This window comes from Hemitrygon akajei, chromosome 6, assembly GCF_048418815.1.
Source record: "Hemitrygon akajei chromosome 6, sHemAka1.3, whole genome shotgun sequence".
Lineage (NCBI taxonomy): Eukaryota > Metazoa > Chordata > Chondrichthyes > Myliobatiformes > Dasyatidae > Hemitrygon > Hemitrygon akajei.
In genome coordinates, this window is record NC_133129.1 from 173188198 (window position 1) to 173209534 (window position 21337).

Here is a 21337-nt window from a genome sequence, read left to right on the forward strand (position 1 = left end):
CTTTTTCCATCTCATTTTTACTGAGGCTGTTTGAGGTTGTCTCTGGCTGGTTGGTTCTTGAAATAAATACCCTGTTTAGAAATACAATTGAAGATTTTCAGTCCAGTATCATGTTAAAATTAAGTTAGTATTTTTATTAAGTGTATAATATATAAATATACCAATAATTAAATAAATACTTAAAATAATATAAAATCATTAAATATAATAAAATATTTTCTGTCATGTCCGAGCAGGCAAAAGCTGAAGTAGTTAATTTTTGAAACAGCTACTGTAGATCTCAGGAAGATAATAGTGACCACAGTGTATTCCTCTGAGGGAAGGAATTGTTCAAGTATTTGAACCGAATCTGATTACATGCATAATTTAAAAATGTTAGTGGATAAATCTTACAATATGCCCTCTCATTTCTTCTACATACACAGCCAAGTGACCGAGAGATTACATTATTACATCACATGTAAAACTCTCAGAGATTATATTAGGTGAACTGCCAGAAAATGGGATGCAAGCAAGGCAAAGAGAAGGAAATTATTGCAATTCATGACAGCTCGGTTGTATAAATCAGTGCAATCCCCATTTTTTTTCTGGCCAGAAACCTGATTAATCACCCATATCACTAATGGTTTTTGTTCTGATTTAACACTGGGCTCTTTATCTGATGATCGACCAGTCAACTAAGCAAGGAAGACTGTAGAAAACTGGAAGGGAAGCAGCAGTGCGATGTCCTGTCGTTTGCTTGAAATCTGTAATTTTGATTCACCTACATATAACCCTAATAAGTTGTGATGCCTACAGTCTTTCCCAGTGACATCTTTTGTGTAACTATTGCAGAAAAGTGGCATTGCAACATTTTTATCAGCAAAGATACCCATGCGTTACACTCCAGTCTTTTAGTCTCCGCATAGATATCAACGATAAAGAAGCCAATTTCGTCATTAATCCACAGTCATTGGTTATTTCCTTCAGTTCCATCTTTCTTAATAAACCGAGAATGTAAGGAATATGTTAAAATAAGCCAGGTTCTCTTAAAAACAATTCTGGGGGTGAAGTATTTAATAATGTAATGTTTGAAAGCATCATGGATTTATAATAGCAATAGGCTGACACTCCAGTGCCAAACTAAGGAACGGTTAGCATTGTTGGAGGTGCATTTTTAGAAGTTAAATATGGAGTCGATTATAGCAAAAAAAAACCCTGTATTTCCTGGAATTGCTGGAGGTAAGTTGGGTGACATTTGCGGAGAGGTCTGTTTCTCTCTCTGCCAATGCTGCGATGTCTCAGCAGCAGAAGGTTGTAAACTCAGCCAGATCCATCATGGGAGCTAGTCTCCCATCTTTGAGGACATCTTCAACAAGCAATACCGAAAGAAGGTGGTGTCCATCAACAGGGACCCCCATCACTCAGGATGTGCCCGCTTCTCATTACTACCATCAGGGAGGAGGTACAGGAGCTTGAATGTGCACAGTCAGTGCTTTACGAACAGCTTCCTCCCTGTGCCATCTCATTTTTGAATGCTCCAAACACTTTACCTCACTACTGTTACTCCCTTTTTGCACTATTTATTAATAATGTATCTATATATACATATAATACACATACACACACACACACACACACACAAATATACATACATATATACCTCACCAATGCTTGTACAACCGCACATAATCCCTAAACTTCAGTACTCAATACCACGAATGATGAAGGCCAGCATGTCAATAGATGTTGGACTAAGGAAGAGACTGAGCCCTCTTTCTTGCATGCTGTTTCAGAAGTCATGGTGGAAGAAGGTGGAGGAAAGGAAAGGGGTTCTCTGGCCACAGAGGAGCAGGAAACCACCTAGACCAGAGAAAGGAAGCTGCAGAGGAAGTTGAGATCAGGTGATCAGATCCATTCAGGAAGTTTAGTGACCTCATTCACGTGGTCAATGTCCATGAACTTCTTTCTTCCCAAAGCATGATTAGCCCCACAAACTTCTCTAAGCAACACACACTCATCCTACAACAATCTTAATGAAGTAGGACTTGATAACAACTTTGACATGATCCATCATAACTTGGCAGACTTAACAAAGCTCCAGCATTACACTTCCCACCTCAAGGATTTCCCTAACTGTAGAACTATTCATTCAGCGCAGGTACATTGTCTAACACATGGTCACATACTCCATGACCACATCTGCCGTTCTTCAAGGGCAATGTGGAGCAGAACTGCATGTAATGGTGGAAAACTGATGCCAGACAACATGCCCTGTATTGGCTCAGTACCACTGGTAGATCTTCTGACACTAAAGAAGTTGTCTAAGATGAATAATTTGCCTTGATTTTCCATTTTCCTTGATTTCTAAGGCCTCTGTCGATCAGGGTTGACCATGTTGCATCCCAGCTATCTAGATAAGTAAGCCAGGGCAGTAAAATACAAAGAGCAAGCTGTTGCCCATTTAGCAAGCTCCCCTTCTCCATGCAGCTGATGAACCCAAAGGAAAGGCACAGAATGACGCAGTTTGACACCAGCAGCATCGCAGGAATTGCCAGTCAGAGTTGAACTCGACGTAGGGACTCCAGCTCCAGATATTTTTCCTGGGGTTTACTCCCAAAGCCTTCCCCATGAGTGGGTATAGCTGCAAGGCAGCGGAAGCTTGAGATCAGAGTTTTCCTTCTCCTGGATGAGCTGCCAACCACAGCTGATGAGCCCCATTTACCCGAAGTAATTGGTTTGAGGTGCCTGTAACCTGCCTTTGCCCCTTGCTCTTGTCAGCAGAAATGGTTCATCTGGGCTTAGTAGCTAAGCCACACATGAAGACCACTCCTGGCTATAACAACCTATAATTCACGTGATTTAGAAGATAAATAGAGTGTTATCAAGTTACCATCCCCAACACCATTACCATACTTTGTACACAATTCTATAGAGGTAGAAATTCCAGCAGTCTGGAGGTTCCAATAGAGCTACCACGTGGTAAAAATACACTTGATTTAACAGTTGCATTTATGGTTTGCCCTGCCGAAGTGAAAATTGCTTGATTGACTGGGATCAGGTTTGCCAATGGACTCTCCTCGATTACCCGAAACTGATCACAAGGCTGTTGGTATGCACCAACTGGACATTAATTAGGTGGAATGCTGCCATCTCTGGGCTCTGATGCAATGAACAATGAGGATGCAGCTTATATCTTCTCAGACCATGGGGAGACTCAGGATGCTCGCAACGTTAGGGCTTTGGAGAGGGTGCAGAAAATGTTTATCAGGTTGCTTACACAGAGAGTGGTGTAAGAGCCTGGAACGTATGGCCAGGGATAGGACACAAAACACTGATAGAACAGATAACAGTACAACACAGGAACAGGCTCTTAGCCCATGGTGTTGTGTCAATCTAATTAAATTAGTAATTAAATGCCCAGAGTTAAGTAGTAGTGGAAGACGATATAATAATGGTGTTCAAGAGGCTTTTAGATAGGCAACTGAATATGCAGAGAATGGAGGGATATGGATCAGAAGAGATTAGTTTAATTTGGGACAATGCTTGGCACAGATATTGTCCCTATGCCATGCAGCTCGATGTTCTGTGGTTCACAAGTACTCCTTTTATTGATGGAATGAAACAAACAGCTCAACTTGTGAATAGAAGCTTTGTCACTTCCTTGAAGTCTTCCTACATTACTTTATTGTTAATTGACTACAGACCCGCATCTATAAAGCAGCCAGTATAGTCAAGGACCCCACCCACCTTGGATATTCTTCTCTCCCTAAGTTGGTTCCATGGTTCTTCTTTGTTTCTTGACTGTCTGTGGGGAAGACAAATTTCTGGCCTGTATACTGCATACATACTTTGATAATAAACAGACTTTGGATCTTTGAATCCCGTTGGGCAGAAGATACAAAAGAATGAAAGCAGGTACAACCACCACAAGCTCTAGCCTGAACGTAGAACATAGAGCGTTATGGTACAGTACAGGCCCTTCAGCCCGTGATGCAGTGCCAACATGTTACTATAAGACTCTTGAACAGACCCCAGTGAGGTAAAATGGACTCTTGACCACACAATCTACTTCATAATGACCTTGCACCTTATTGTTTGCCTGCACTGTGCTTTATTTGCAACTGCAACACTATATTCTGCCTTCTGTTACAGTTTTATCCCTTGTAAAACTTCAACACATGCAATATGATGAAATGATCTGTGTGCATGTCATGCAAAACAGTTTTTCCCTCTACTTTGGTACATGTAACATTAATAAACCAATTACCAAATGAAGAGTCAATGCAGAAAGTAACATTCTTCAGCGGTTGGAGATTGGCATGGTCCTGGTGAGGGAATTCAAGATCATTGCAAGCTTCCCAACCAATGAGCTGGCTAGCCCTGGTCCACCACTGCATCTCTGCCTATAGCATGTTGTGTACATCTCTGACCATCTGCTTGTGGTGCTGTCTTCCTCATTTAGGTGCACATTCAAGTCATGCTCTCAGAAACCTACCATGGATGAGATGTCCTGCTCAAAGCCCTACTCCTCGTCCTCAACCCTTCACCAGGTATGTGGTCTTATTGAACTTTTTTTGCTGTCTGACTGGCTTGGGTCCTTGGGCACAAAAAGAGGCCCTACATCTGTCCTGCAGCTGTCCCACATCCCTCTGAATCTTTCCTATTCGTTTGTCTGCTGAAGTACAAGCTCAAATTTGTTGTTACCTGACTGTACACACATACAACCAAATGAAACAGCGTTCCTCTGGACCATGGTGCACTCGCAAATGCAGAACATAAAACAAAATGTGTTAATAAAATAGAATTCAAAATGCATGTAGTACACAACACAGTAAGCAGCAAAGACCCTGCTATCCTAGTGACGAGAGCTCGGTGTGGCAGGGTATTCATTAGTCTCTGAGCTTGAAGGAAGAAGCTGTTATCCAGGCTGGCAGTCCTAGTCCTGATGCTTCTGTACCTCATTGCTTATGGGAGTGGGTCAAAGAGATTGTGGAATGGGTGGTAGGGATCCTTAACAATGCTCTGGGCCCTTCATTTACAATGCTCCCAGTAAATGTCCGAAATATGAGTGAGGGGGACCTCAGAGATCTTCTTGGCAGTTTTTACTATCCTCTGTGTGGTCTTGCGGTCTAATGCCTCACAGCTTCCATTGCGCAGATTAAAGTAGCCAGACAGGGCACTCTCAATGGTGCTCCTGTACAAAGTTGTTAGAATGGGGGCAGGGGCCTGTGCCCACAACCTATGGACTTAATTTCAGGGATGTTTTCATCTCATATTTGCAATATTTATTGCATATTTATGCATTATTATTTTTTCTTTTGTATTTGCATAGATTTATATTATTGTCCTTTCTATAATGGGGCAACCAGAAGTGAATGCTCTTCTCCATTTTGCAGCAAGAATTTTATAAAGCTGTGACATAACTTCTTAACTCCTAAACTCAATGCCTGGACTAATAAACACTCACATGCCATACACCAGCACCCTCTCGACTTGGGTGGCCACCTTCCGGGAGACTTTCAACTTCCTTCAAGCTGGGTAATTAGATAATTATATACAATATTAGTTTATCTAATTTTAAATAATTTCTGCCATTTGTAAAATGTTTTTATGGTCAAAGTATTATTTCCTAATGGTTTCACTTCTTAAATTATTACTTTTAATATTTAAGTCATTTTGATCTTTATGAACATATGATAGATCTTGCTGTCAAAAGGGCATCGATGTGGCCAAAGACTAAGGCTTCAGGATCTGTGGCCTACTCACCACTTGCGCCTCAATAGAAATGCCTTGAACACTCACAGGTGGCAAAAGATAACTGCAACCAAGGGACAAGTGAGTGTGAGAAAATCCATCAAAGCAACTCAAAAATGCAACTCCGTTTTTAAAGGGAATGAATATGTTTATTTTTTCAGTTTTGCTATGTACTTTATTTGATGGCATTTACTGTCCATGGATAATTCCTCTTGAACAAAGTGGCGGCTCAGAGGGCTTTCAAGGGTGAACCTCACTGTTGTGTCTTGATGTCTTTTAAGGTGCGAAAGTCTCTCCTGAAAGGCTGTTGATGAGCAAGACAGGATTTTAATGGCGACTTGATCACTCTAACTTTCTATTTCAGATTTATTTAGTTAACTAAATTTAAATTCCTTCTGGCTGCCAAACTGGGAATTGGATTCATGTGCCCCAGTCATAAACTCATCCAGTCAAGAATTCAAGAATTCAAGATTGTGTAATGTCATTTCCTGTGCACAACTGTAAGGAGAATGAAATAATTGTTACTCCAGATCCAAAAAACAAAGGATAAAAGACACAATAACAATACTAAAAAGAAACCCACAATAAATATAAATATATAAAACAAGTTATATACATAGATTGATTGTAGGTCCATAATACGATGCTGTTAAGGGCCAGTGGAAAATGGTGGACACAGCCCAGACCATCACAGGAAAATCCCTCCCCACCATTGAGCACATTTACATGGAGTGCTGCCACCAGAAAGCAGTATCCATCATCAAGGACCCCCAAATCCAGGCCATGCTCTCTTCTCACTACTACTACCATTGGGAAGGAATTACAGGACACTCTGGTCCCACACCATTTGGTTCAGGAATGGTTGTTACCCTACAACCATCAGACCTCTGAACCATCGCATATAACTTCAATCACCACCACTTGGAAGTGATTCCACAGCCTGCAGACTCACTTTCAAGGACTCTTTACAGCTCATGTTCTTAGTATTTTTTTTTGGACTATTTGTCTTCTTTTGCACATTGGTTTGATTGTCCATCTTTCTTTGTGCATAGTTTTTCATAAATTCTGTTGGATTTCTTTATTTTCCTGTAAATGCCTGCAAGAAAACAAATCTCAAGTATTATATGGTAACACATATGTACTTTAATAATTAATTACCTTGACTACTTTGGCTTTAACTTTATTTCAGATTTCCTTCATCAGCCATTTTTGCTAGGATTTCCACATTATAGATGCCCAGATCCATTGCCTCTCAGGTCCCATTAAATGCTCAGATATTAACCAGAATCAATCAGAATTAGAATCAGATTTAACATCACCGGCATTTGTCGTGAAATTTGTAAACTTTCTGGCAGCAGTACAATGAAATACATGATAAATAAATATAGAGAGAAAAAACTGAGTTACATTAAGTGTATGTACTATTTGCCTGTTAAGTTCAAATAAGCACAGTAGTGCAAGAATAACAGAAATAAAAAAAGTAGTCAAGTCAAGTCAAGTTGCTTTTATTGTCATTTCAACCATAACTGCTGGTACAGTGCATAGTAAAAACAAAACAACATTTCTCCAGGACCCTGGTGCTACATGAAGCAACACAAAAATACACTAGACTACAGACCTACACAGAACTACATCAAGTGCACAAACCAGTGCAAGACAGTACAATAATTAATAAACAAGACAACAGGCACAGTAAAGGGCAAATTACAATATAATAATAAATGATGTAAATGTAAACAATGTTTTATCATGAATTGAGAAAGAAATGAGCAAAAATTGCAAAGGGAGTGGAGTGGTGTTCAGGGTGTGTGTGTGTGTGTGTGTGTGTGTGTGTGTGTGTGTGTGTGTGTGTGTGTGTGTGTGTGTGTGTGTGTGTGTGTGTGTGTGTGTGTGTGTGTGTGTGTGTGTGTGTGTGTGTGTGTGTGTGTGTGTGTGTGTGTGTGTGTGTGTGTGTGACTAGACTCTGGGAATTGAGGAGTCTAATGGCTTGGTGAAAGAAACTGTTACATAGTCTGGTCATGAGAGCCGGAACGCTTCGATACCTTTTGCCAGATGGCAGGAGGGAGAAGAGTTTATATGAGAGGGATGCGTGGGGTCCTTCACAATGCTGTTAGCTTTGCGGATGCAGCGTGTGGTGTAAATGTCTGTAATGGCGGGAAGAGCGACAACAATGATCCCTTCAGCTGACCTCACCATCCGCTGCAGGGTCTTATGATCCGAGACGGTGCAATTTCCAAACCAGGCAATGATGCAGCTGCTCAGGATGCTCTTGATACATCCTCTGTAGAATGTGGTGAGGATGGGGTGTGGGAGATGGACTTTTCTGAGCCTTTGCAGGAAGTGGAGACGCTTTATAAGTATATACTTACAAAGTTTAGTATACTTTATACAGTATACATATATTAAATAGATTAAAAATCATGCAAAAAACAAAAATACTATTTATTTTTAAAGAGTGAGGCAATGTCCAAGGGTTCAACGTCCATTTAGAAATTGGATGGCAGAGGGGAAGAAGCTGTTCCTGAATCGCTGAGTGTGTGCCTTCAGGCTCCTGTACCTCCTGCCTGATGGGAACAGTGAGAAAAGGTGGTGTTGGAGTTGGTGTTGAGGGACCAGGTGAGATTCTCCGCCAGGTGAACACCCAATAAATTTGATGCTCTAACGATCTCTGCGGAGGTAGTGTTCATGGGTTCAATGTCCATTTAGAAGTCAGGTGACAGAGGGGAAGAACCTATTCCTGAATTGTTGATTGTGTGCCTTCCATAGGTGTGAAGTTCACATGAGGAGATGGACATGAGAGTCAAGTAAAGAAAACACAATTAGACAAGGTGGGGGTTAGTTTGTGCAAAGTCTGGACAATGTCAGCAAAGTTGTCTGGCTTGTTTCTGTACTTTAGATTCAATATAATTCTTGGTACCAAAGAAAATTTGCACTAGCATATTTCTGAGTGAACAGGAAACCAAAAGGAAATTTTCTGATAAGGACTTCTGACATCCTTAAAGATTTATGGAATTCTGGATATTAAAGAAAAAGTAAAGAATGTGTTCTTACTGTTTCAAGGTCTTACCAACTCCTAAACAGCACTACAGTCATCTTTCCACTAGCATCACTGCAACCAAACTAAAGGGAGTAGAATACCGACCTACTACTGGAAAATGGAGTTAGCATAGATTGGCAAAGTAGTCAGCAAGAATATGTTAGGCTGATGGGCTCATTTCTGTACTGTATGACTCCATGCATCTAACCTCTGTATATAAGTTTCTATCTGTGTTCAACGAAGAACTGTATGTTAAAGTAACACACACAAAATGCTGAAGGGCGTCAGCAGATCAGGCAGCATCAAGGTAAAGATCTATCTACCTTTCGGCCCGAAGTGTTGATGCTTCTATAAATGTGCCTGACCTGCTGAGTTCCTTCAGGTTTGTGTGTGCAACTCTGGATTTCCAGCATCTGCAGAATCTCTTGTGATGACTGTATGTTGAAGTCTCTCATCACCCAATCTGCACTTAACTGAAATCAAGCTGTATGTTGATTGGCAAACAGGAGAAAATTTGCAGATGCTGGAAAACCGAGCAACACGTGCAAAGTGCTGGAGGAACTCAGCAGGCCAGGCAACATCTATGGAAGAGAGTCAACAGTCAACATTTTGGGCTGAGACCCTTCTTCAGGACTCAGGACCTGATGAAGCGTCACAGCCGGAAATGTCGACTGTTTACCTTTTTTTTCCATAAGTGCTGCTTGGCCCACTGGATTCCTCCTGCATTTTGTGTGTGTTGCTATGTATATTGAGTGATTTCAACTGGAAGGAATGAATGAGTTGGGAAGTGAGTGCTGGAGCAGGCAATGGACAACAGGATTATCGAAGTAATTTGCTGCATTTAGTCACCTTACTGGTTTTTATGACGTCTCAAGTGTTTGTAGAACTCTGTCTCATGTTTGCCATTATCACTGGTGCTTTTTCTCCCCCATAGTGATGACAATTCAGAGGTGTTGCTTTCAAGGTGGTAACAATAGGGGTCAAACAACACTGTTCATACCAACTGTTCCAAATGTTTTGAATAAAGGTCCTCACTGGAACTTCTGGTATGCTGTCTGCTTTGGTTATTCAAACCAGGTTTCTGCCCACAGGGCTGTCTGTGATCTCTCGTCCCAAAAGTCCAAGATCTAAGCAAGCATTAACTTGCCCCAGAGAAACATGCACTGTAAATAGTTAAACACTAGCTTTCCCCTCTTCTGTCCAAGAGGATCCATCTGTAAATACTTTTCCGATTGCTTACATTCTGTCCGATCCTGTCCAAAATGTGACAGATAGGGTGAAATGTGTTCCCATATTCCCTGGTCTATCTCATCCATACTTTACAACAAATATAATCATATCAGTGACAAAACTTCTTCAAGAGGGTGTAGATTATAGATCTACTGTCTAAAGATGTAATGTGGAGAGCATTCTGACAGGCTGTATCACAGTCTGGTATGGGGTGGGGTGGGGGGGGCTAATGCACATGACCGAAAGAAGCTGCAGGATGGGTTGTAAATTTAGTCAGCTCCATCTTGGGTACTGGCCTACAAAGTACCCAGGACATCTTCAGGGAGCGGTGTCTCAGAAAGGCAGTGTCCATTATTAAAGACCTCCAGCACCCAGGGCATGCCCTTTTCTCACTGTTACCATCAGGTAGGAGATACAGAAGCCTGAAGGCACACACTCAGCGATTCAGGAACAGCTTCTTCCCCTCTACCATCTGATTCCTAAATGGACTTTGAACCCTTGGACATTACCTCACTTTTTAAAAATAAATAGTATTTTTGTTTTTTGCATGATTTTTAATCTATTTAATATATGTATACTGTATAAAGTATACTAAACTTTGTAAGTATATACTTATAAAGTATAAGTATATTTAATTATTTATTACTATTATTATTATTTGTTTTCTTCTGTATTATTTATTGCATTGAACTGTTGCTACAAAGTTAACAAATTTCATGTCACATGCTGGTGATAATAAACCTGATTCTGATTCTGATTAATGTTTTTCTCAGGGATAAATAAATGTTGGAATATATGCTGAATTATGTGAAAACAGAGATCAGGATTAAATGGATCATTTTGTGATTGGGAGGTTACAGCAAATTTGGTGCTGTGTCCCCAGCTGTTTATAATCCAGATCAATGACTGGGGATGAGGAATTCAACTCCAAGTTTGATGATGATTAAAGCAGGGTGGCTTTGTGTACAGAAAATCAAAGCCTGAAGGTCAATTGGAAGTCCACATCGAAGTTGAAAGGCAGCTGGGAAACTCAAAGGCCAAGTGCCTGCAAATCTACAAGTCTGCTGAGGACTGGAGGATTGGGGTTAGAGAACTGTGTTTGTCTGTGGGTGGGTGGGAGGGAGGGGTGGAGCTTGTTTTGTTGTTGTTTTGTGGCTTGGTGTGTTCTGTTTGGTTCTGTTCTGTATTGTATGGCTGAACATGGTGGGCTTGCTACGTCGGCTCCAGAACATGTGGCAACACTGGCGGGCTACCACTGTTACATCCATGGGTGTGTTGGTTGTTACTTCAAACGGCGCATATGTTTTGATGTACACGTGATAAATAAATCGGAGTCTGAATGTGACGTGGGTGGTGAAGGAGATGTCTGATGACATATGATGTAGAAAACTCTGAGGAAGGAAAAGCAGAAAAGCAAAGAATGAAATGAAATGGTAAGAGAAAGGTAGGTGCTGATGTTCAGGGTGGCCTGGATGTCGTTGTAGGCAAATCACCAACAGTTAACACATAGCAACTGTGAAGGAAAATTAAACGTTGCCTATTTTTGCAAGTGCACGAGAGTTCAGAGTTTATGTTGCAATTATACAGGACTTTGCTAAGAGGAAAAATGTAACATTGTGTGCAGATCCCGTGTAGAGCAATGCATGAGGATACTTGGTCCCCCTCAGATAGATTGAATAGAATGGGTCAGGACTTTCTTGAGTAAGGAAATATGAAAGTTGGTCTCACTGAAAAGTACAAACTTCCTTCAGGATGTGACAGGGTAGAGACAAGGATAAAATTTCCTAAGGCTGCAGCCAACAGAACCAGCCGTCACCAACTCAAGATAAGGCCTCATGTGTTCAGGGTTGAAATAAAAGAAATTCCTCTATATAGGAAATTGAAACCAAGATGGACGACAAATACTCAATTATTGAGGATATCGAATGAAGAAGATCAAACATTATTTGGATATTAAGAAAATCAAGATACAGTATATGTGATTCATGTAAGAATGTAGCACTAAGGTAAAAGATAATGTAGCAAATCAGTATGCTCAGGAACAGGTCTCTTGGCCTACAATGTGTACTTCAATCTTAGCTTATTGATTGGTAGATCAACCAAAAGGAATCTATGGTTTTCTCAAGCAAAATGTACGACGCATAGCCGTCCATTATAGTAAAGCAATTGCAAGTGTTTTTCATTTGATAGTGATAACATTTATGAGCTAAGCCGGTAGCAGTCATTGAATTGATAATTGATAGTTTTTGTCTTTTTTATTGATATTCTCCTAAAAGTGGCAAATGCAAACTGTTACTTAAAGCATGCAATCTTATAAAATTAAATGCTCAGTATTCATCCTTACAGAATAGAATTTGGAAAGAAATATGGCCTTTCCTTTCATAAAGGAAAAGATTTGCATTCAGTGTAGTCAATTGGCTTCATGATTTTAATCTTCCATATTAATGGCATCTTGTTGCTCTTCAGTTCTCCAGGAACCAAACTCATGCCCACATTCCCTTCATCTTGCTCATGGTGGCTCAGTTCTAAAGATTTTAACTTCCGGAATTTCCTCCTTGAACCTCTCACGACTCTATTGCCTTCAAGAACTACCTTCAGGTCTCTCTCTTTGACCAAGCATCTGTTTGATGTCTCCTTTATTGATCAGGTGTCTGATTAAATCCTGTCCACAGCCTTGTGACACTCCACCATGATGCTTGGCTATGGAGAATGCAAACTCCTACAATTTAGCTCTTGTGCTGATGATTAAAGTAACACATCACTGCTCCGTGAGATGGAAAGAAGATTGGTTTTACTGCCTTACCGCCTGGCTGCTGCACATGCTCACAATCTATACACATTCCTCAAAAGGAAAGCGCATGGTGATCTTAATGTGAATACAACAACATAACGTAACAATAACTACACAACAAAGATGATATTTGATGTATTTTCCTTCATAATTAATGTCAGTTGGTCACAGGACCTGCATTGTTGCTGGATTGCTCTTAGTGTAATTACGTAGTAAAGGCAATCATTTAAAAATATTCCAAAACTCAATTCTAATTCATCTGTCCTTAATTTGTGAAATGGTTAACGATACAGGGTAACCAGTGGAAATAGAAACCATATGGCCTTATGATGTGTAAAACAAGTTCACTTCCACTAGAATAAATTTGTTGTCTTTTGTTGCAGCCTTTCCTTATAAGCCAGCTGTTCCAGCTGTTCCCCTGTCTTTCCCAGAGTTATCATGCCTCAGCGCCTTCATCTGATATCAGTAGCCATTGCCAGTAAGTTCAGCAAAACCACATTCTGGACCCTTGGTATGCAGAGTGAGTAAGCCCATCCTCAAAGCCTGTAATGCTGATTAGGGCTTTAACCTGATGAAAGACAACTTAACCAATCCCCAATAAGTTATAGGCACCATGGGAGGAAGTAGAGCAGCCACAGACATTTTTTTTCTCTGTCTAGCATTTATTAATGAAACTTTAAGACAGGAATAACAAGAAAAATCAATATCAGCTGAATAAATGCTTGATTGTAATGGAGTTAGTGTCTTAAGGATCTTTTCAATATGTTAGATTTGCATAATCTGTAAACAGAAGTAATGAGAGATTTGCTGCCTATTGTCCAATCAGCTGCCTAGATCTGCAGTCATAATGCAGACTTCCCTAAGTGACCGATTACAAACATTTATGGAATGATTGAGTTACCAAAGATCGATGCTAGTCTTTATAACTTAATTATGACACTGCACTCTGGGCTTTGTGTGAATCACTGCTGCCACTAAATTGATGTGTGGGAACCATTGAAATAATTATCAGGGTTACGAGCCACTAATCTACTCCAGATTGTATAATTGTTGTTTTGGTTTAATTGTATTTTACAGACTGTTGTGTCAGGCACTCTTTTTGGAGTTTGTTTGCGCGGCAGGGCCGATGATTAGTGAAAATGAAGACATGCAGAATTTAAGCCTCACCTTCTTACGTTACTTTAAGTAGGCTATCAGCTTCTTTTGGCAACATGTTATTTTCTTTGGAACCCAGTTTCTAGTCAGTAGCAATGTGTTGATCTAAGAATATTCATTTATTGTGATACATTTCCCATAAAGCCGTTTGGCTATGCAGTGACCCTGCAGATTATATAGGATGTTCTTATGAAGTAAGTTCAGAGACAAACTCAGAATCAGAATCAGGTTTAATAACATCAACATATGGCAACAGTACATTACAATACATAATAATAAAAAGTGAATTACAGTAAGAAGTATACATGTATATGTATGTGTGTTTGTGTGTGTGTGTATATATATATATGTAAAAGTTAAATTAGTAAGTAGTGCAACTAAAAAAAGTAGTGAGGTAGTGTTCATGGGTTCAACATCCATTCAGAAATCAGATGGCAGAAGGGAAGAACTGTTCCTGAATCATTGAGTGTGTGTCTTTAGGTTTCTGTACCTCCTTCCTGATGGTAGCAAGAGAAGAGGACATGTCCTGGGTGATGGATGTGATCTTTTTGAAGCATCGATCCTCGACGATGTTTTGGATACTGGGGAGGCGAGTGCCCGTGATGGAGCTGACTGAGTTTACAACTTCCTGCAGCTTATTTTGATTCTGTGCTGCAGACCCTCCCATACCACACAGTGATGCAGCCAGTTAGAAAGCTCTCCACAGTACATCTGTAGAAATTTGCAAGTGTCTTTGGTGACATACCAGATCTCTTCAAATTCCTAATGAAATATAGCTGCTGATGTGCCTTATTTGTAACTGCATTGATATGTTGGGCCCAGCATAGATCCTCAGAGGTGTTAACACACTGCTGGTATAAATTAGACTATTGTGCCTAATATGATGGAATAACTTGCAAATTGAAGAAGTATTTGTAAATCCATGGGGAGTTAGAACAAGGAGTGAAACTCTGTGGATAACTCAATGGATATAAGGGATTAAATAGCCTCCTTCTGTGTTGTGCGTTTCCCGGACAAGGCATTCTACCTCTTTGAACTGCTGAATTAGACCAGGCCGATCCAAACATTGAACAGGACATCAATAAAACTTGTTGAGGAGAGGCATGTAATAGAAGGGCTACAGATGCTGGAATAAAGCATTGTTAATGGTGGCATTAATGGTTAAGAATGGCAAAGATTTGACTGTTGGAATTCTTTCCATATTCTTCACACCAAGACAACATTATTGCACATTTGGCAACTGTGTTTCCATATGCTCTGCCGTGACCTAGAAAGTTACTTTTGCCCTGAATCACTTTGCCACTTTATCATTTCCTGTCAGAGTCTGATAATCTTGCACCTAGTGTCACTTTATGTAGAGTACTGTGCTAAAGTATGAAGAGCGCGCGCGCACACCCCCCCCCCCCACCCCCCGGCTGCCTAAGGCTATTATATAAAACTTGCGCTGCTGAAGGGTCTTGGCCTGAAATGGTGACTGCTTTTTCATTTCCATAGACGCTGCTAACTTCCTCCAGAATATTGTATACGTTGCTCTAGATTTCCAGCATCTGCAGAATCCCCTGTGTTTTTATTTATTTATTGAGATACAGTGCAAAATAGGCCTTTCTGGCCCTTCGAGGGCCGCTGCCCAACAAATCCCGAGATTTAATCCTGGCCTAATCACAGGACGATTTACAATGACCAATTAACCTACCAAATGGTGTGTCTTTGGGAGGAAATCAGAGCACTCGGAAAAAAAGCCATACAGCCATGGGGAGAATGTACAAACTCGTTACAGGCAGCAGTGGGAAATGAACCCGGGTCACCTGCATTGTAAAGCATTGTGCTAACCACTACGCTACTGCGCCACCCTTTATGTATATAAGCTACATTTTATGTATATACGGCCACCTTCAGTTACTTGTACATTGTGTTTAATAGGATTGCTTTTACATTTATATCTGTTGTATGCTTTTCTTTTGTCTTCTTTATTGTGCTCTTTATGTTTCTTGGGTTTTTTAATATGCACTGGATCTGGAGTATCGATCATTTCATTCTCCTTTACATTCGTGAACTGATAAATGCCAATAAGTAATCTTGAACCTTAAGTCTTGAACTCTGTGATAGTTACCTGAATGACTTTGGTGCAGCAGCAAAGATCAGACGCTGTACAACTCAGCACGCTTCTTTGCAAGTAACCAGGTTGTTGTCATAGGTAGATGAATAAGGAAAGCCACGAGCTGCAGAGTTCCAGATCTGTACAAATATTGCAGCAGATGAGAGTCCCAATGCGTTTCATCAGGGACTAGTAGGAACAGATCCACATTCACAATTCCTCACACATTCCTGGGATATACACCAGCTGTTCCTAGTTGGCTCTTGTGCAATTTTCAAGTATTATCGTCACTGAGCAGAGCATTTTCATTCTTCAGGATTACACAGAATCATTTATCAGCATTACCTATAAGCTAAAGACAGAAGTACTACAATTAAAAATCACTTATTGTATCTAACCTTTTATTTAATCCAGCAGAGTCTTTTTCACTCTGTCTACTCTGCAGTGGGATATTTTCCAAACCCCCAGCCAATTTTTATCCCTGACCTAACAGCATCAAATAGATTATCCAGCCATTTATCTCAGTGCTGTTCAAGAGACCTTGATGTGCGTAAATTAGCTGCAGCAGCTCCCCACATTACGACAGTGAGTGCACTTCAAAAATTAACCACCGGCCTTGAAGCTACATGTGGCATTCTAAGATTATCTGAAGGGTACTGTTTAAGTACAGTCTTTCCTGACATATAATTCTTTGTTAAGTGAGCATACATCTTTGAATTCACTTTGGTGCTCTTGTTTGTGAAATATCACACACTACTGTATTTTGAGAGTGGATGACACTGCTTTGAAACTAAATGTTACCAGCAATTTTCCAGCTGGCAGCGACAACTTGTGTTCAGTCACATGCTTCGTATAACAAAACATACAGGGCTTCATGGGATATTTTAAAAGCCATTTCGGAAGATATAAGAGCATTTGACTTTAAGGACTCTATCTCATTATCTCATGTCCTCGTTACTTATTGTTCTTTATTTACATTTGCATTTGCACAGTTTGTTGTCTTCTGCACTCTAGTTGGTCTTTCACTGATCCTGTTATAGTTCCTAATCTATAGATTTGTTGCACGCGCCCACAGGAAAACGAATCTCAGGGTTGTATATGGTGACATTTATGTACTTCGATAATAAAATTTACTTTGAATTTTGATGTAATCAAAAGCTGAGCAAAGTGATAAACATACATATAATGGGTGTCTTAAAGGAGGACAGAATAGTAAGGAGTTTTACGGAGGGAAATTTAGAGCTAAGGGAGTGGGTAGGTGAAGCGTCTGTTGGCTATGGTGAAGTAATTAAATCCAAGAATTCTCTATTTGAAATATCTCCATATTTCCTTTTCACACAGAAGGAACACATTTTGAGTTCATGTCCCAGACCAATCCCATCCCCCACTAAATCTCCCTGTAATCTATTCTCCCCACATTCTGATCAACTCCCCGTGGAATCCAGCACTCATTTACGCAACGGAGGGGCGGTTTACCGTGAGCAATGAACCAATCAGCCTGCACGCCTTTGGGACGTGGGAGGAGAGCAGAGCACCAGAGGCAACCCTTTCGCTTCACCGAGGCGTTGGGATTGGGATCAAAGCCAGGTTCCTGAAGCAGTGTGCCATCCCAAGTTTGGAGGAGGGAAGATATGTCAGAGTGTAGTACTGGTAATGTTCAGAGTATTAAGGAGGGAATGCATTCAGTAGTCACTTTGTTAAATGCCTCCTCTACCTAATAAAATAGTCACTGAGTTTATGTTAAGCAGCATCTACGGAAGAGTACAGCTGATGTTATGGGCCAAGACTCTTCATCAGGACTGGAGACAAAAAAAGACGAGGACTCAGAGTTAGAAGTGGGGGAGAGGGGAGGAAGAAACACAAGGTGAAAGGTGAAATTGGGAGGGGGGATGGATGAAGTAAAGAGCTGGGAAGTTGAGTGGTGAAAGAGATACAGGGCCGGAGAAGGGGGTATCTGATAGGAGAGGACAGAAGGCCATGGAAGAAAGAAAAGGGGGAGGAGCACCAGAGAGGGGTGATCCGGGGGGGGGGGGGGGTGTGGAGGTGGGACATTACCAGAAGTTCGAGAAATTGATGCTCACACCATCTGTTCGGAGGCTACTCAGATGGAATATAAGGTATTGTTCCTTCAACCAGAGTATGGCCTCAACACAGCAGTAGCCTCATTGACATGTCAGTCCATGGCCTCTTCTACTTTTGCAATGAAGCCACACTCAGGCTGGAAGAGCAACTCTTTATATTCAGTCTAGGTAGCCTCCAATCTGATTGCATGAATATCGATTTTGTGAATTTCTGCCTCCCCACCTCGCCTTCTCTATTCCCCATTCCCTCTGTCACCTTATCCCCTTACCTGCCCATCACCTCCCTCTGGTGCTCCTCCCCATTTTCTTTCTTCCACGGCCTTCTGTCCTCTCCTGTCAGATTCCCCCTTCTCCAGCTCTGTATCTCTTTCACCAATCAACTTCCCAGCTCTTTACTTCACCCATCTCCCCTCCCAGTTTCACCTTTCACCTTGTGTTTCTTTCTCCTCTCTTCCCACCTTCTTACTCTAACTTCTCGTCTTTTTGTCTCCAGTGCTGATGAAGGGTGTCGGCCCGAAATGTTGGCTGTGTTCTTCCATAGATGCTGCCTGGCCTACTGAGTTGCTCCAGCATTTTGTGTCCATTACTTGGATTTCCAGCATCTGAAGATTTTCTTTTGTTTGAGTATATGTTTGTGGTCTTCTACTACTGTAGCCCATTCACTTCAAGGTTTGATGTGTTGTGTATTCAGAGAAGCTCTTCTGCGCACCACCGTTGTAATGTGTGGTTATTTGAGTTACTGTCAACTTCCTGTCAACTTGAACCAGACTGGCATTCTCCTCTGACCTCTCTCATTAACAAGGAGCTTTCGCCCACAGAACTGCTACTCACTGGATATTTTTTGCACCATTCTCTATAAACTCTAGAGATTGTTGTCCATGAAAATTCTAAGAGATCGGCAGTTTCTGAGATATTCAAACCACCTGGTCTGGGAACAACAGTCATTCCACAGTCACAGTCATTTAAAACATGTTTCTGCCCCATTCTGATGTTTAGCCTGAATAACAACTGTACCTCTTGACTATATCTGCATTCTTTCATTCGAAGAATTGCTGTCACATGATTGATTAGATATTTGCATTAACAAGGAGGTGTATAGGTATACCTAATAACATTGGCACTGAGTGTATACCATGAGAGATTTAAAATATGGTTCTACATTAGAATATTAGGGCATTGTTTTATCAGGAACTTTGTATGTCTGGCAACATAGGGCATTACTCAAATTGGTCTGGATTTCTAAAGAAAAGTGTAGAAGGAAGCAGGTCAGGATGGGATTATCAAACCATTCCACACTATATCACTCAGCTAGAACATGATTATATGGTATTGCAGGAAAAAAAAGAGTTCTTTCAAAAATGTTGTTGGTTTGTGGGTTGTAATTGTTAGTGGAAAAGAACATTTACTAGCATATTATTTCAATTTTTTATAATGAAAAACAGTAGGTCTTAAAGCTGTTTCAATGAAGAAGAATTTTCAAATCAATATGCAACACACACAGAGAAAATGCTGAAGGAACTCAGCAGGTCAGGCAGCATCTATGGAGAGGAACAAACAGTCAATGTTTTGGGCCGAGACCCTTCATCAGGACTGGAAAGAAGAGGGAAAGAAGCCAACATCAAATCCAGTAGAACACTTCTATGAAAGATCTGATCTCATCGCTACATTATAGTAGGTACGTATTTGAGAGTGTTATAGAGGGTCTAGAAGAGGTTTATAAGAATGAATCATGGAATGAGGGATTGCATTAAAAAAGCATTTTTAAAATTTATTTTATGGATTTTTTATTTATTTAGAGATACAGCACAGCAACAAGCACTTCTGGCCCAGTGAGCCCTCACCACCCAATCAAACCCGGGTGGCCGAAGTTCAAAGTGAAATTATTATCATAGTACATATTTATCACCATATACAAGCCTGAGAGTCATTTTCCTGTGGGTATATGCAATAAATCCATTAACCATAACAGAATCAATGAATGATCATTGATCATTCTTTTGCTTTATCAGTGTGCGAAAGACAGCAAACTATGCAAGTACAGAATTTAAAAAACAATAAACAAATCCTCAATAAATATCAAGAATGTGAGATGAAGGGTCTTTGAAAGTGAGGCCATAGGTTGTGGCAACAGTCAAGTAATGGGGCAGGTGAAGTTACCCCCTCTGGTTCAGGAGCCTGACGGCTGAAGGGTAATAACTGTTTCTGAACCTGGTGATGTGAGTCCTGAGGCTCCTGTACTTCGTTCAGTGGTGGGGATTTTCCATTCAAGGGCATTGGTGTTTCCAAACCAGGTTGTAATGCAGCCATCACTCATCAACAGAAACTTGTCAAGGTTTTAGATGTCCTGCTAAATCCTCAGAAACTTCTCAGGAAGCAGAGGCACTGCTGTACCTTCTTCATAATTGCACTTAGAAAGATAGATACTTTATTGATCCACTCTCACAGTAGCATTACAAGCGCACAGATATAGAGATTTTAAAAGAGAAGTAAGAAAGAATAAAAAACAAGTTACCTTAAAAATAAGATGTACAAGATTTACAAGGTTTCCAAGTTCACACTGATAAGATGGTAGTGCAAGAATTACTGTAATATTTTACAGTAATGGGTACACATTCACACAGTCCAGATAAGGATTGATGGTAGTATTGCACAATATTGCATAGGGTGTCTGCCATAGCAGGGTGTGGCAAACAGAGCTAAATAGTTTAAACAGAGGTTAATAAACATCTTACAGATAGAGATGGGAAATGAACCCGGGTCACTAATACTGTAAAGCATTGTACCACCCTGTTACTGTATCACCTTGATCTGTTGAATATTTACAGAATTTTACCTATTTACTTCTGGTTACCAGAATGTGCTGTATAGTAATTTGGTTTGGCTTTTCATTTCTGTTTTCTGATCCATTTTTAACTCAGAAAGCACAGTCTCCATCATGAATGGAAAAATTAAAAAACATGTTCATATGACTTGCTCCATCTGCTATTTTAACACAGCTGTTAACCTATTTATTTTCCATGATTAAATGCCTCAACTACACAAGCAGACAGTGGAATGTCATGCAAATGCATTATGCATTTGTCTGCTAATATCACTGACAGTAATTTCCAGGCTTACAGTTGCAATGAATTCACTGCAAAGTAATCACTTAGTTCCACTGAGCATTCATTTAACAGTGTACCTGTTGCTATGTTCTAACATGTGGCAGGACC

At 40.5% G+C, this 21337-nt stretch overlaps 1 long non-coding RNA gene across 2 annotated transcripts in view; it reads left to right on the forward strand.

Moving 5' to 3' along the window:
• The window catches only part of LOC140728773 (uncharacterized), a 34364-nt gene that overhangs the window by 12632 nt on the left and 395 nt on the right, over window positions 1-21337 (forward strand). Inside the window, exons 2-3 of one of the 2 annotated variants that reach the window (XR_012099181.1) lie at window positions 4445-4532; window positions 5315-5511. This is a non-coding gene — a long non-coding RNA (uncharacterized lncRNA). Of the gene's footprint in view, window positions 1-4444; window positions 4533-5314; window positions 5512-21337 lie in introns of those variants that run through there. The other variant, XR_012099182.1, reaches the window with a different exon arrangement.